The sequence below is a fragment of the Myodes glareolus genome, chromosome 12 (genome assembly GCF_982192425.1).
Source record: "Myodes glareolus chromosome 12, mMyoGla1.1, whole genome shotgun sequence".
Classification (NCBI taxonomy): domain Eukaryota; kingdom Metazoa; phylum Chordata; class Mammalia; order Rodentia; family Cricetidae; genus Myodes; species Myodes glareolus.
This window is the reverse complement of record NC_142037.1, coordinates 34,343,927-34,359,758: the sequence shown is the minus strand read 5'-3', so window position 1 is coordinate 34,359,758 and position 15,832 is coordinate 34,343,927. Positions and strand designations below refer to the sequence as shown.

At 39.8% G+C, this 15,832-nt stretch overlaps 1 long non-coding RNA gene and 1 pseudogene across 1 annotated transcript; one reads left to right on the top strand and one right to left on the bottom strand.

Moving 5' to 3' along the window:
• Positions 1-6,296: 6,296 nt before the first annotated feature.
• Positions 6,297-14,813, top strand: LOC146892297 (uncharacterized). The gene is made up of 4 exons (XR_015004697.2): positions 6,297-6,386; positions 7,504-7,675; positions 9,033-9,301; positions 14,481-14,813. It is a non-coding gene; the product is annotated as an uncharacterized LOC146892297 (long non-coding RNA).
• Positions 12,629-13,278, bottom strand: LOC125392327 (ubiquitin-conjugating enzyme E2 N pseudogene; annotated as a pseudogene).
• Positions 14,814-15,832: the final 1,019 nt, after the last annotated feature.

Here is a 15,832-nt window from a genome sequence, read left to right as displayed (position 1 = left end):
CCTAAATTTCCTCATGTTCAGTGAAGACTTGATTTTCTAAAATCACAATTTGCTTTAAAAGATACACATTCTGTTGAAGCTAAGGCAAATTATGGAAGCAGATGCATATACTCACAAGTAGGATTTTGCTAGAAACTTAAAAACATTCCACCTGAATCCCACAACATTCCCATCTCTCTTTTTCTCTCTCCCCCAACCACCCAAAAAAGGAGTGAAAAGAGACAAAAACTTCACCCTATTAAGCAAGGCAACATTTCATTTTTATTGTTTTTATTTGTTTTGTCTTGTAACACAAAGGGGACTGATTGTTGGGGTTTCTGTCCTGCCCAGTTCCCCACAACTATTTAGATCCAAAGAAAATCACAAAGAATACTCCATAAGTTATAAAGCTGATTGATTCATTAGGTCAGGCTATTTATTAGCTCTTGTAGCTTACATTAACCCATTATTCTGATTTATGTTAGCCATGTGACTCAGTACTTTTTACAATGGAGCAGATCACATCCTGTTGTTTCAGTGGTCTGGGTCTGGGCAGGAGTGGGAGGAATCAGCTTCCTCCTTCCCAGAATTCTCCTGTTCTCTTTGTATCATTTCTACTTCCTGTTCAATTTTCCCACCTACATGTCCTGCCTGGCCAATCAGTGTTTATTTAAAACATGATTGACAGAATACAGACAATTCTCCTGCACCAGTGTGTATATGTGTCTATCTCTGTGAGTTTATGTTGTGCATATGTGTGTGTGTGAACATGTACGTACACGTGTGTATGTGTGCACGTGTATGTGTGTGTACCTGCAGAGGTCAGAAGAAGTGTCAGACCTCTTCGAGCTAGGGTTGCAGGCAATTGTGAGCTGCTCCTTGTGGATATGGAGAGCCAAACTCAGCTTCTCTGGGAGAGCAGCAGGCACCCTGAACTGCTGAGTGACTTCTCCAATGCCAGTTTTGAATATGTCAAGTAGATCTAGATGACAGAACAGTGGTGCATGGAGGCTTGAATAAGAAAAATAGTGAAGTTCCTGTGGCTGCTGCCTTAGACCGTACCTCTAGCCAGAGTGCTTGAGTATCTGCAATATCATTGGAAAGGATCAGTGTATTTCATAGCCAATAAGCCCAAGCTAGAATTGTCTCATGGATTCTTGGTAGCTGTGTGGCTATCGACAACATCACATCTGTATACTTCAATTTCTTTTCTGTGAAAATAAGAGCTATGGACACTCCACAGCGTTAGATCAAAAAAGCAAGACAATGCATGTATATGTAAAAGATAAATGTTTGTTGGCTAAAAGCGATGCCACGCCATGCATGTTTTCTTCAGAATTCACCAGTATCTGAGTGGGAGAACATTTGAGTTCTACCTTTCTCTACGAAGCTGCCGAGAAGAACCCATTTCCAGATCAGGACCAATCAAGCATAAGTTGACCGATATGAACTGCTGATTGTTTTATGTTTATGCTTTCTATAGAAGGAAGAAGGATTATAAGTGCAAATTAATATTCACTGATAAGCAGATTTTTAATAAGAAAGTGACTGAGAAGCTTGGCTTTTTATTCCCCGTGAATATGATGAAGGATTGTTTAGGTTGTTAGGGACTGAGAAAGTGGTTTGGCCAATAAAGTGCCTGGCATGTAAGCACAAGGACCTGAGTTCAGATGCCTGGCAGCCACATAAAATGCCAGGTGTGACAACGCATCCCTGTAACCCTAGCACTAAAAAAAGAGGGGGATTTATGAATCCTACAGGTCAGCCAGCCTAGTCATTGCCCAATGAATGAGTTAAAGACCTTGTCTCAAAATATGAGGTGAAGCACAATGGAGAAAGGTACCTGATACTAACCTCTGATTCCCCCCTCATACACACACTATGATCACATGATCACATAACATCCATACAAACATGAACACACACACACACAGAGCTCAGAGTCATTTAGCCTTGTATTGTTCGTGATAGGACCACATGATGAGACTATGTGATTCTTGATACCCACTCTGCAAGAAAAGCTGGTTGCCCTCAACTTTCAGTCCTTTTAGTAACTATGAATGATTCTTGACAGTTTCTCTATTACGTGCCTTCAAAATCTTCATTTTTGAAGACTAAGGTTTAGGATTAGGCTTAGGTTTGCAAGCACAGATATCACAATCTTTTCTTCTCATACCACAGCAGACATCACTAATCAATGAAAGAACTCCTAGCTCAGATTCCTTCACAGCCCAGCATGTCAAATGCATTCTCTACCAATCTATATTCATTTGGCTAGTAAAATGAGACTTCTATGCATGGGAGGCTAGTAGGATTCCATTTTTTCAACTTTGAGGTCTTAGTTTTCTACCTAACCTGTCTAAGACTTACTTTCCCCAATAGACTGCGTGATTCTGTGATGTGTCAACTTGAACGGGTCGCGTTGCATTTCTCAGAATTTTTCTTTCCCCTGTGTGTATCTAGTTAGCATGAACCAGCAGAAAGATTCTCCCAGGAGATTAGAAAGGAGCAAAGGAGGCAGGAGCCATCTTGCAAACAAGCCCTGTCATCTCTGATCTGCTGACTCACCCTGCTGGTAGGAAGCGGTACATGGGTCTGAGGTTGTTCCAAATCTCCATGGGGATGCTCGGTCTGCTTCACCACTCCTTCCTGGGCCAAATGTGTTCTTGTCACTATCAACAAGTTCAGTTTCAACCAAAACTGGTGTGTCTTTGTTAGCAGCTGAGCAAGGCAGGTACCTTCGTGGGAAGCTTCTGATAAACTGAGCAAGCCCATTGGCATTTTCATCCATCACTTTAATTTTTCACATGTGTTCAGTAACTGAGCTAAGAACACCCTAAAATGTGCCTACTAGCTTTTCTTTTGAAATTATTGTCTTAAACTGAGCATGCTCAGGAATGCATTCCTTAGCTGGGCATGCTTAGGATGGGTATAACCTCTATATGAATAAACAGCTGAATAAAATCTCTGCACTTGCTGTTATTACGCGGAAAGAGTGTGGTTTTTGAGTGACACCCATGCTCTCTGGCTGTAGGTAGTAAATCTTACATTCTTTTCTTCCTACCTATGCTCTATTTGACTTTGCAGTCATGGAGATACAAACCCATTGTGTGCAGCTGCAGGTTTCATTGTCCTTCAGCCTGTGCTTGAGGATTTCCCTTTGAAATCTGCTCTGACTCTTGTAATTGGGATTTAGATTGTTTTCTGAGGGCTTCTCTGTTGAAGGCTTAGCCCGCATTTGGTCACATAATTTGAGGGTGATAGAAATGGTTTGGAAGGTCCTTCTGTCTATGTGTTGCTTTTATTGGTTAATGAATAAAGAACTAGCTTGACCTATAGCATGGGAGAAGAAGTGCTGAGTCAGAGAGAAGCCATGTAGCTGCCAGCGACAGATGCTGGGAACTTTAGCTGGTAAGCCACAGCCACACACAGATTAATAGAAATGGCTTAAATTAATATGTAAGAGCTATCCAATAAGAAGCTAGAGCTAAAGGGCCAAGCAGTGATTTAAGTAATACAGTTTCTGTGTGGTTATTTTGGGTCTAAGCTAGTAGGGAGGCTGGGAACCAACAAGCAGCCTATTTCAACATAGAAATAATAGGCAAAGGAAGTTGCCAGAAGTAGGTCCCTGTAGACTCTCTTTGAAGTGTATAGTTTATCCCTTTGCTTTCTTTCAACCTCTTGGTTGCCAGGAGATGATCTGACTTCACCACGTGCTCCTGAAATAATGTACTGCCTTATCTCAGGCCCCAGAAAACCAAGTAATTGACCTTGATCTTAAACCTCTGAAACAGTGAACCGCAATGGACCATTCTACTTAAAACACTTGAAAAAAATCTTAAAATTGGTGTCAAAGGTATTGGATAAAACTATGGCATTTCCTAACAAGGTATGCTCTAGTAGATTCTCCCTAAGCTTCCACTTTTCTGGATCTTTGCTCTGAGCCCTTCCCTGAGTCTCTTTACCTCTCTCAGGTTCCAAGTGTCCTTTTGTGTAACTTGTATCCCTTCCCCACTAAGCTTTTTTTTCTCTTTTCAGTTCTTTGTTTCAGGTGTTTATCACAGTGCTGGGAAGTTAACTGATGAACTCACGTGTCTTGTAGCTCTGCTTCTGTGATGAAATTCTGATTAGCAAGGCGTTAACCCAACATATCCTAAAGCCCCCACCCTGCTCTTCATCCAGGAGGCTCAGATTAGCAGAGCCAACTGGGGTACAGATGACAATCTAGGCTCACCCAGGTTCAAATCCTAGCTTTGACATTTGATAGTCAAATGTCTTTCCACTAGTTTTAAACTTTTCGTTTTACCTGCAATAGTAATATCAGTCCCTATCTCAAACTCACTGTACAGATTAAGGGACATTATCTCTATAGAATAGTCAGCCTAACACTTAGCATTCAACAAAACATAATCTAAAACTGTCAATGTTTAGTTTTCCTACATTCTGGTGTATCAGAGGGTTCTAGAACATGAATTTCTAAACAACTCTATGATAGGTTAGATTTGAACGACACTGTCTTAATTTCTTTTCTGTTGCTGTGATTAAATACCGAAATACATCAATTTAGGGGGAAAGGCATTTATTTTAGCTTGCAATTCCAGGTTACAGTCCATCATAACAGGGAGGGCAAAGCATTGGATCTTAAATCAATTGGTCAAAGACCATGAATACATGAATACTTAGTTCTTGGCTTATTCTCTTTACTCTGGGGAATGGTGCCACCCACAGGGGACTGTGTCATTTTATATCAATTAACAGACATAAGGCAACCCCACACAAAAAAATTCCTCATGAAGAATATTTTCTCAGGTAATTTTTCTTTGTTTCAAGTTGACAAATAAAACTATATATCGCAGACAGATATGAGACAAAATCAAAACGTTTAACAACCGAAAAGGCATACTGCTTATATTTTAACTTTATTTTTTTCCTCTGTGAGCTATAATTTGATTGATTTATACTTTGTTATTGTAAAAATTAGCTGCTTTGTATTTTGAAGTAAAGTGCCTAGGTTTAGATTGCTTCTTTCTCATGCACCTCACAAGACAAGGCAAACCCAGAAGATGGCAGGATTCCAGCCTGACTGCCGTCAATGGGTGACTTCCTCCAAATTGCTTCCTTACTTGTGGAAAGGGGACACCATCTTCTAAAACTGAGGTAGAACAGAAAGACAATAAAAAATATGGACTAAAGGGAGAGGAGCTCCTCACCTAAGAGACAGGTTGAAGCCTCTTGACAGTCAAGAATTAAGAATTACAACACAATATTTCCTTACAGTCCCTCTCCCTTCAGACCTGGGAAACTCACTTTTCTAGGAATCCCCAGAACCTATGAACAATAAAGGATGGGTTCTTGCTGCTCTCATGCACACCTCTCCTGCCTCCTTTTTACAGTAATGGATGGTAACCTCACTCCAGATTCCCAAGAGTCATCCTGTCATCTCAGTTACCCAAGAGGAGAAAAAAAAAAAAGAGCAATTTTCTTAGCAGTCCATTGAGCTGTAATGTTTGCAACCCAAAATCCAATAAGATGGTGCGTTGCCTGTTCCCGGGACAATAAATAACAACCCTTCTTTGAGAAGTTCACAGTCACATGCTCGGCTGCGTCAGTTTTTTCTCTGAGCATCTTTGTCTGTTTAATAAATGCCAGGTGTGATTCACACCGGCTCTCCTGTTGGTCTTCTGCACAGTGTGACCAGGAGTCTGTGTTCTTACCTGTGGACGACTCCGAAAACAAAAACCAAACTCCTTAGGGTACTATGGGTCCACTGTAGAGCTCTGCCTGTGCCTCCAAGGGCGCTTATGGGACACAATGTGGAATAACTTTGGAAACTTCTTATACTATACAAATACATGGTGGTGCAAGATTGTAATTGGTTATTGTTTGATCATTGCTTGTAACTCCAGTTTGAACTGCTCCCTAGCTTTGTCCTGCCACAACTTCATTTGACTTTCACTTTAGGATGACAGTCACAAGGAAGTCAAGGTGTGTACCTCCTCTCCCGAATGATGGTACTGATGTGCTGGGTTACTTCACACTCATTTGGAAACAGTGCAGAGGGAGGAAAACAACCCTCAAGTTTTCCTGTTAGGGTTATTTTGTGTTGTGGTTGTTTCTCACACATAAATGAGTAACTACAGGCAAACACTAAAGCAGAATGTTAGCACACGGCCATCGAAGGTTTAAAATACTCAAGCTACTTGATGAGTATGATAAGATTTTGGGAGTTAACTCACTGGAGTCTGTCTTCAGAAATTAAGAGTTCTACGAAGAGGAATAGAATGTACCGCATACACAGAGCTCTTACAAGTCACAACAGAATGCAGATTCCAAAGCCTTGGAGATGGTTCCACTGGGAAGGGCTTGCTATGAAAACGTGAGCTACATCCAACAAACAGTGTGGACGGGTATGTGTCTGTAGCTCTCGTGTTGAGGAGATAGAAACAGGCTATCTCTCCCCACAGGCCCCCACATAAATGTATACCCATCTACCACACACACACACACACACACACACACACACACACACACACACACTTTTCAGAATCCACAAAAAAGTAGTTTAGACTATTTTTCATGAAGAACGTTTTTATATGACTTCTAATTTTTACTAGCACATTTAATGAATTTAAACACGCTTGCTTAATTGAATTCTTAGTTAGGCAATTCAGCTCAGGCTTGATATTTGATCAAAAGGAATATAAAGAGAGATGAAGGAAAGATGGCTCTCTGACACGCATCACTTAATGAGAATGCTCGAATGGTGGGGAGAGATAATCATTTTAAATGAATCTGTCTCATGATCACATCTGTGAAGAGAAAAAAAAAATACCATTTTTGATAAATGTGGGCCACTTAGTCAGTGACACTAGAGAATGGGAGGGTGGAGATAGAACACTATCACCAGTATTTTAGAGAGGAATTATAATCTTAGTATTGGGAAATTTTAATAAAATAATTTCAGTTCACTTCTCATCCCCATAGTTCCAACATGCTAGACATGCGCCCATGTATCAGATTGGTTTCTGCTTTCTTTCCATTGAGTTCAGAGGGCGGTCAGTCTCCAGTTCATCTTGCCAAGGAGGGAGTCATCTAATCCCTCTTCTCCGTAATTCTCCTCCCAAGTCCTATGTTATTTTCTTATACATGAAGATTTGCTTCATCTCATTCAGTGATTGTTTTCTGAACTCTTACTGCTTTATATAGAAACTTTTGGTTTTTAAATTTTATTTAAAATAGTATCATGATTCTTATAGATGTTTAGAAGATTATTTTTCAAATTTTGTTATAGCCCATATTCCAAAAGTCAGCAAACATGTCTAGTACAATAATAACAATAGTAAATTTCCATGTCCCCACCACCTAAACTTAGGAAAGTGATAGGAAAAAAAGGTTTTATGTCAGGATATCTTTACACAAGATTCACCTGGATTTTGTATGTAGAAATTCAAATTGTTAAAAATTAAAATTATTCTTTGGTATAGTTGATTATTCAATCCTCTTTTTTTTTTTGGATCAACACAGTGCCTAGACGACTGAATTAACTATTGATATGTACTTCTCAGGACCCCGCTTCTGTTAAAGACCCTCAGAAGAAATTTTGAAATACTAAATTCTCTCAGACAGGAACTGCTGAAGGCATTTCTCACGTGATTACAGAGCCCATTTTTTTCCACTCTGGATTTGTTTCTAATAGGTTGGTACAGACCTTCTCATTTATTATTAACACATTTTAAATCTTCCACTCAATAAATATTAAGTTAGCAGGTAACAAATGGATTCAGTCATTATGGAACTGGGGCGAGAAGACACAGTGCCTCATCAAGCAGTAAGTTTTACTTTCTATATCTTAAGTTTCTAGTCATGGTGTAGTATTTCAATGATACAGTCTTGGGGCTTTGTGATTGGGTGGTTTGTGGAGAGCTGATTTACAGGGAGACTGGCAATGTTCCCTCTTTATCTCTTGGTATCCCTGGATGCCTGGTTTAACTTTTTGCCAGGATAATGACAGCAGTATTTATGGTGTGCTATTAAGACCCCACCCCCACCCTCACCCTGTGACCCATCAGATCAGTTTCTTCACCAGTGCCTTGCAAATGGCACTCCTAGCTTGAGAACTGGTCTTGACTAGTTCAGGAACCACTGAGAATTTGGAGGAGTGATTTTCCCTCAAGATTCTTTACATATATCTTGTGGTTCAAACCTGGGGCTCAGTCTGTTCCTGTACACAGAGACAAGGCCTTGAGAGTTTGCATAGTGGCCTGTCTTTCCAACCCTAGTGTTTTTGGGGATTGTTGGTTTCCTCCAACACTATACCTTTTTCCTTGAAACAAGATTTTGCAGAAAGGGCTGTAGAGTTGGCTCAGAGGGTAAGCCCTTGCTATTCTTGCAGAGGACTTGAGTTCAATTCCTGACTCTTACATTAGGCAGCTCATAACTACATATATGTCTCTACCTTCAGGGGATCTGATGTCCTCTTTGGCCTCCTTAGGCCTGGCACTCACCACACACACGCACACACACCAACACACACACCAACACACACAAAGAGCTCATAGTAATATGAACACCCAAATCAAGAAATATTATACGGTTAGTTTTTCAGGTGAGATGTTTGAGATAACCCACCTTATGTAATTAATTATGTAATAACTAAGGCGTCCTTTTGCAGAAAGATGAAGAAAACAAGTCAAGAGATATGCACATTGCTTTCATCTGGTTTCTGACTCCCCAGTCTCTGGTAACAAGACTCTTTGATCTGCTGATGGGTAGAAAAATATCTGTAGTCAGGGGCCAGGGAAGGTGACTAAACGGATAACAAAGGAGATTTGAATATAAGGGAGGTCAGCCAAGGACAGGTACACAGACAGCTGCTCCCGTCCACTCTAACTGAAGAGTGCGGCTCATGGAGAAGCCAGGTGAAGCTGCTTAAGCCAATTACAAAGGCTTATATCTGTTCATGAAAGATGGAATTCAGATGCTTGGTCTAGCATCCGATTGGTTGCTAGGGAGTTAAGCTACAAGTTGAAAACTTTTTCCCATTCACCTTGCAGATTCGTTTACAACTGCTTTTGAAAGGGGACTTAGATTGGAGGGGGATCAGATGAGACATTACACTGATCTTCTATAGTCCTCAGTTGTTTGCTGCTTTCCCAGAATGATGCTTTGAGGCAAACTCTGACTCTGGTAAAATATGAAAAAGTGAGACTTCTTGGCTCGAACCCCAAAGTGGGAACTGCTCAGCTCTTTCTTGGAGACTGTATGGGATACTCCACACCTTCTGAAATGCTGAGGATGCTGTGGCTAGAGACAATGGACACAGGTGGCTAGAGATGGTTACTGAGAGTTGGAGGGGGATTTCCCACAAGGTTACTTGTGCGGCTTTCTGGTTCAAACTGGTGTCTTTGTCAGTGACCGACTGTGCGCGTCTTGACCACCTGAGCTGATGGAAAGACGGTATGATGCTTATGATGACAACAGCCTTGTTCAGTTCCACTCCAGTGCATATGAGGACAGGGAAAAGATTAGATGCTTTAGAAGAAGCGGACCAATTCATGTATAACAGATAAAATGCATTTTTAGGACTGATTTAAAATGATAGGAAAAAGGAGAGCAGGGTGGGGAGATAATAACATGCTGTTGTAAAGATTATTGAAATCCTGTGTTAACTTTTGATTATAAAATGACCACAGCAATTTCACTGAATGGCTCTCAGACTTCACGGATTAAACATCTGCATATTTTACACAAAAGAAGAGATTAGCGTGTCCTCAGAGCCTACAACAACCTAACATGTTCAGGGTTTGAATTTTGAATCTAATGGGTTTGGGAGCCTCTTGAAATTTCTCCTTTTGCATTCTTTGGCCAGGAATGGGAGGAGGCATTTGCATTGGTAAGGGTGAAATGGCCTGTAGGGTGGATGGTTCCTCAGATTGCTAGGCACTCTTACCTGAACCTGCAAGCTAGCCGTTAATGGGCAGGGTAATTACATTAGCAGGGTGTGGTGAAGTCAGTCAGAAATGGTATGGAACTTTAAGGGGGAAACTTCTATGTGTAAATTGTGGGTGCCCATTGCTTTATTCTTTATTTCATCTCTATAGTCTCAGTGATGCTCAAACAGTGAGTCTTTCCATATTCAAATCCTTTGACAAAGGAATTTTGGCTCCTCCCCAATTTGACTAAACTCACTGGAGAGGAGATCTATAGATTTTCCTGGTCCCACTCACATGACGACTTTGCAACCGTGTTGGAAAGACTGGCAAGCATCTAGAGAAATCTCTAGCTACAGCTCTAATGTACAGACCCTTATGTTATCTCCTAAAGCCCAGGACGGGCTCTGAGCCAAGATGGTCTATCCTGAATGCCCGTTATCTGAGCCTGAATGGACTGATAGTGGTTTGGGAAGATCTTGTGGGCTTTTGCTGTTAAAGCTGACAGGAGTTTCTGACAAAGTCTGTTACTGCCACCCAGTGGCCACTGCTAGGATTTTGGGAGGAGGAGTTGAGGAATTGCTTTGGAAAATGGGAGCTTAGATGACAGTAAGATGGAAGGAACTTGGCTTGTACGCTGTTATGAAAAACTTTGTGAACCTCCAAGAGGATGGTGGAGTAGGGAGTGGTCCTGCTCATTAAGGCATTTCTCTGGGTTTGGAAGGGAACAGGACCCATCCTCACTTCACTGTGGGGTTGTATTTCAAGGTCTGTAAAGTGAACAGCCATGGAACCATCATTCATGGTGATTTGAAAAAGAAAAATATGAATACAATTGTATCCATCAGAGGCTGGACTGTACCTTAAAACCTTCCTGTGCATCACAGAAACAGCAGAGACTAAATACCGCTCTGGGCCCTCGTAGGGTGATAGGATCTTACAACCAATGGGTCTTTCTAGGTTTAGAATTTCCTTCTGGATTTGGATTTGCTTATCTGATGCCTGAAGTCAACTTCTTTCAACATCATTGAGGCCTAGAACAGACAATTATTCCAATTTAAGACTCCTGCTTATATATTTACATACGATTCAACCAAAGAATCTATTTTAACATGGGTTCAAAAGCACTGTATTCTGTGGAATTTAAATCTACAGTGACCACATTTACTAAACTAAATTCAATCTGGAGGTTGATAATGACCCTATTAATTTCATTCTTGTCCTCAAAAATCCACAATTCTGTGCCCAAGATAAGAGTTCAAAGTTTAGTCAATGACTACTTTATGTCAACAGCACATTTAGTGTACAAACCAACAAGGCCAAAACACTCGGCAAGATCTCTGAATAACACTAGCTTGATCTTCTCAGGATAAGTAAAATCTTCTTTCATTAAAATGCAGAAGAACATTCTAAAGAATTAATTATTGGCCTGGATTGGCTCATTAAACTGGACTTAATTTATGGATAAAGGGAAAGATAGATTTAAAACACCCAGATAGATGATAAGCATTGGAAAAGTAGACAAGTATCTCTTACAGGCAGCAGGTCAGTGCACTAGGGAACACAGATGGGAAGGGGCATGCTACTAAACAGACAGGAAAATGCAGTGTACGTCTTCAGATAGAAACAGTGGAAGCTCCAGAACATGGTCTGGGATCCTGGTAGCAGAAGCACAGAGAAAGATTATTGAATGCTTATAATTTCCTTCAATGAATAGAAATTCTCAAATTAAAAAAAAGGCACAACTTACTTTTGTACTTCTTAACTGTTGAGGACTGGCATAGATAAAACATAGATGTGTACCTGACAGGGAAGCTATTTAAATGAAGAAGTCTATTAAGCTCAATTTGTTTTCACACTAGAAAAAAAGGGGCATTTCATTAAAATAACACTCATCAAGGACCTCTTCCAATAAAGCCTGATGGTGCCATACACAATGGATAGCTAGTTTCATAACTGTCTTGGACAATCAACAGAGACCCTTGAGGTATGCATGTAGAGTCACTGTGTCTAGGAAGACCAAGGAATACTATTGTAATTACTATTGTAATTTTGACTTCTTTTGTAATAGTAACAGAACTTGTAACTGAACTGCCTTTTAAAAAAATAACACACAAAAATATTTTAATAAAACATAAGATTTTACAGAAGTTTCCCGACAGATAAAATGGTCACGAACTTTCTCTTTCTCCTCCTCGCCTCCTCTTTTCTTTTTTTCTCCTCTTCCCCTCCTCTTCATTCTCTTCTTCTATTCATTTTCTTGGGGGTGAGGGGCAGAGAATCTACACTTGACAGCAAAGTCACAATGTTATTAGTGAGGGCTATGATGCTTTTTTTAATATTCCCATTTCGGTTCAAACAGTCAAGCTTGTCCATCTACAGCATCTAAAGTTAGACTTGGCTAGAGAGCATATTGTAAGAAATAGGTTAGTCGCATTTAACCACTGCAATTAAAACCCAAAAGATGGGAAGATGGGGGAGGGGGAAGAAAATTATTAAAATAAAATAAAACTACTTTTCCCGTAGATGATGATTATGATGATGATGGTGATCATGGTCATAATCACCATCATCATCATCATCATCATCATCCATACCCCAGGCATCTAATCTTTTCAGCTACCTCATTCATATGCTTTCTACTTAAACCATGTTGGGGAAATGAATCCAAGTAGAGAGTTATTCCTTTAAAACATGTCACAGCCACCTGAACAACACTTCTAGCCTCTGGTCATGTTTTTCAACAGTGAATCAGGACAAGACATAGATTTACTAGTGTGCATATAATCGTCAAAGATGAAGACGCCTTGGCTTTTGGTCTGTAATGTTTCTAAGACTGTGTTCATGGGATGCAAACAAACAAAGGGAGAAGTCTTGTCAGAACAGAAGTGATGTACAACTTGAAGATCTGACCGATAAATATTCCTGGCACATAGCCTAGCCCACGCTCTCACCGTCTCTAAGGCTTGGGCTCCATTGGTCTTCCTTCCTTGGTTACATCATTAGCTAACAGATCATCGGGATTAGATGCACTTAACAAAGCCTGGGTTGATAGCAGAACTGTGTGGATTTGCAGTTCTGGGGTCCACATATTTTCAAAATATCTAAGCATGTTCTTTCCATCTTGTCTACATTAGGATGGCACATTTTGGTCACAAATCGTGCTTTAGGTGTGTATTTAGGTAAGTATTCTTCTGGAAGGAATAGTTCCAATTTAAAAGTCCCTCCTTTAAAGGGGGAATTCTGGGGGCCAGGAATGACTGCAGGAAATAATGGGTGTTGTTCTCATCTGGTTCTGCTTTAATGCCGGAACTGGTTCTGCCAGCAAACACTGGGCTTCCTTGATGATCCTGTGGGGCAGCCTGACCATTTTGTCAAATTACGAGTTCAGCCTCAGTTCTTCTCTCTGGTTCTACTCACCTCACGCACGAGTCATTGAATTGCTTTTTGATGTAGTGCAGACACAATTAATGAGGTTACTTCAAGGGTATTTTTTTTTAGAAAAAAATGAACTCATGATAATATTGATAATCATCAAATGTAAGACATTAAATTAGAATGTTTATAAAGTGTTTTTCAACTGAACATGATAGGGCAGAGGGGTCTCTACATTCAACTAATTGTGACTTGGTTGTTCTACTGAATCAATCCATAGATGTCCTTTATGAAGTGCCCATTGTAGTGGAAGAAGAAGGTAACCTGCTTGCTAAGGTCAAGGAAGGTTACAGACAAGTTTGCACTGGGATCTCTTCTGAATTGCGGACAAATCGAATGTTTTTCTAAAGGTATATGCACATCTCTTTAGTGATGCAGATAACCCTAGTAGTGCTTTATCTTGCTCTGTAGATATGTGTAAGAGAAGGCGTACACCTCAACAACTTATCCTTAACCTGTTTGACCAAGAACTGGAGGGCAAACGTGGAATCGAATATGTCAAAGCTAGAATGTCAACCTTTGAGGGTTGGTGGAAGTTTGGATGTTTGTGACTCTTGACTAAGACAACATCAACATTATTTGTGGTGTGCTGTTTAAGTCTGAACTACCCCCAACAAATCTCAAGGTTCTCTTCTTTATTGGAGATTAAGTACCAGGTTTGATAAGCCTGCTCTGACTCAAAAAGACAGTGGAACTTTTTAAGGGTACACTTTAAAGTCACAATCCCATATATCTTTATGGTTCAGAGTATACTCACAGCCTAGTTCTGTGTTTAGGCAGAGCCCAAGAGAGTTTCAACTGTCAATATACTTCAGACTTCTGGTAGTTTGTTTTTATCTTTTCTTGCTATGATGCATTTGTCTTGAAGTAAAAGCTTCCCTTGAGTATAGTTATGCAGAGTTTGTAAATGCTAAATATCCAAATTAGATATGTATGTGTAAAAAAAGTTTTGTTGGAAGAAGGTAGAGGTGACCACAGAAGCTCCTGCAAAGGCACATTTGAGGGTTATTTCCTGATCAGAGTCAACAATGCACAGCACTAGATGGGCTCGGGGCAGGACTGCTATAAAAACTCTGACAAGCAAAGCACTACCCTAGGGAAATTAAAACTTACACATTTTTTCTATACTTCTGATAGGACATAAATTGGTAAAATCACCATGAAATTCAGTACGAATATTCATCAACAAACCACAAATCGGACTTACCTATGAAACTCCCAAGTATGTACCTGAAAGTCTGGAAGTCAACATAGCACAGAGATAATTGCACAACCATGTCTACAACTGTGCTAATCACAAGAGCCAAGATAGAAAGCCCAATCTAGATTTCCACTGACATATGATCAGAGAAAGAAAATGTGACATATGGACTCAGTGGAGTTTTATTCAACCATAAAGAAAAAGGAAATAGTGTCATTTGCAAAAACAAAAATGTTGGAATTGGAAATTATCATGTTAAATAAACTTAAGCTCAGTGAAACAAATATTGCATGTTTTCTACCATATGTGAAATATAAGCATGTATGCACGTGTGTGTGTGTTAATGCACTTGGAAATGGAAATGGAGGGAGGCGTAAGGGTCCAAAGAGGAACAGAGAGAGTAAAGGTGGCAAAATGCTGTGTATCATGTTTTCTGTGATATGGAATTTGGAAAAATGATGTGTTATGGGGGGGAGATGAAAACATAAGGGAATCACGTGGGATAGGAGGCAGGAAAATGGAAAGGAAGGGAGAAAGTGGAGAGAGAGGGAGAGTATGAGAAACACACAATTCTTTATATAATTAATATCTTAGTCTAATTAAATCCATCTATTCCTTATGAGCCAACATTCCCGTTCTGAGGCTTGCAATCCCAGAGGGACTCGCATCCTTAGTGGTATTCACTGTGTCAGTGTTGATGAGTATTGAAGATGATGAAGATGTTTATCGCTGTTAGTAAGATGTGGCAAGTGAAAAGAGCTGAAAATACCACAACAGTCATCAGGTCTTTAGTGTGATGGCGGGTATTAAACTAAAAACTATGCCTTATAAAACAGGATGCCATTTGCATAAGATGTAAATTTAAAAATTTACTGATCTAGAAAAGAGCAGAAAACATTTTAAAAGAATAAATGCAAGTAAAATCATCTCATCACTTTATATATCTTGGGCATGGCTGTACAGAATTAAGATTTTCTAAATGTTTTGCATTTCACACATTTTATGGTCATTTCTATTATGTTATTATTTTTGTAAAGTATTTGCTGGTACAAATACTGAGGGGTGTCTGTTTCTCCGAGGCTATTAATTTTGCTTTATTTTTCTCTTTGCTGTTTGAATTGCGTGCATGTATTATTATTGTTTTTTTTTTTGAATTTGCCGATTGCTTGTGTTGCTATTTCAAATCTGTTATGGAGCCCCTTTAAACAATTTTTAATTTATGATTATTGCCAGTTAACTCTGATGTTTCCATTTTTTTCTTTCTTATATATCTTCTCTTTTTGGTGAT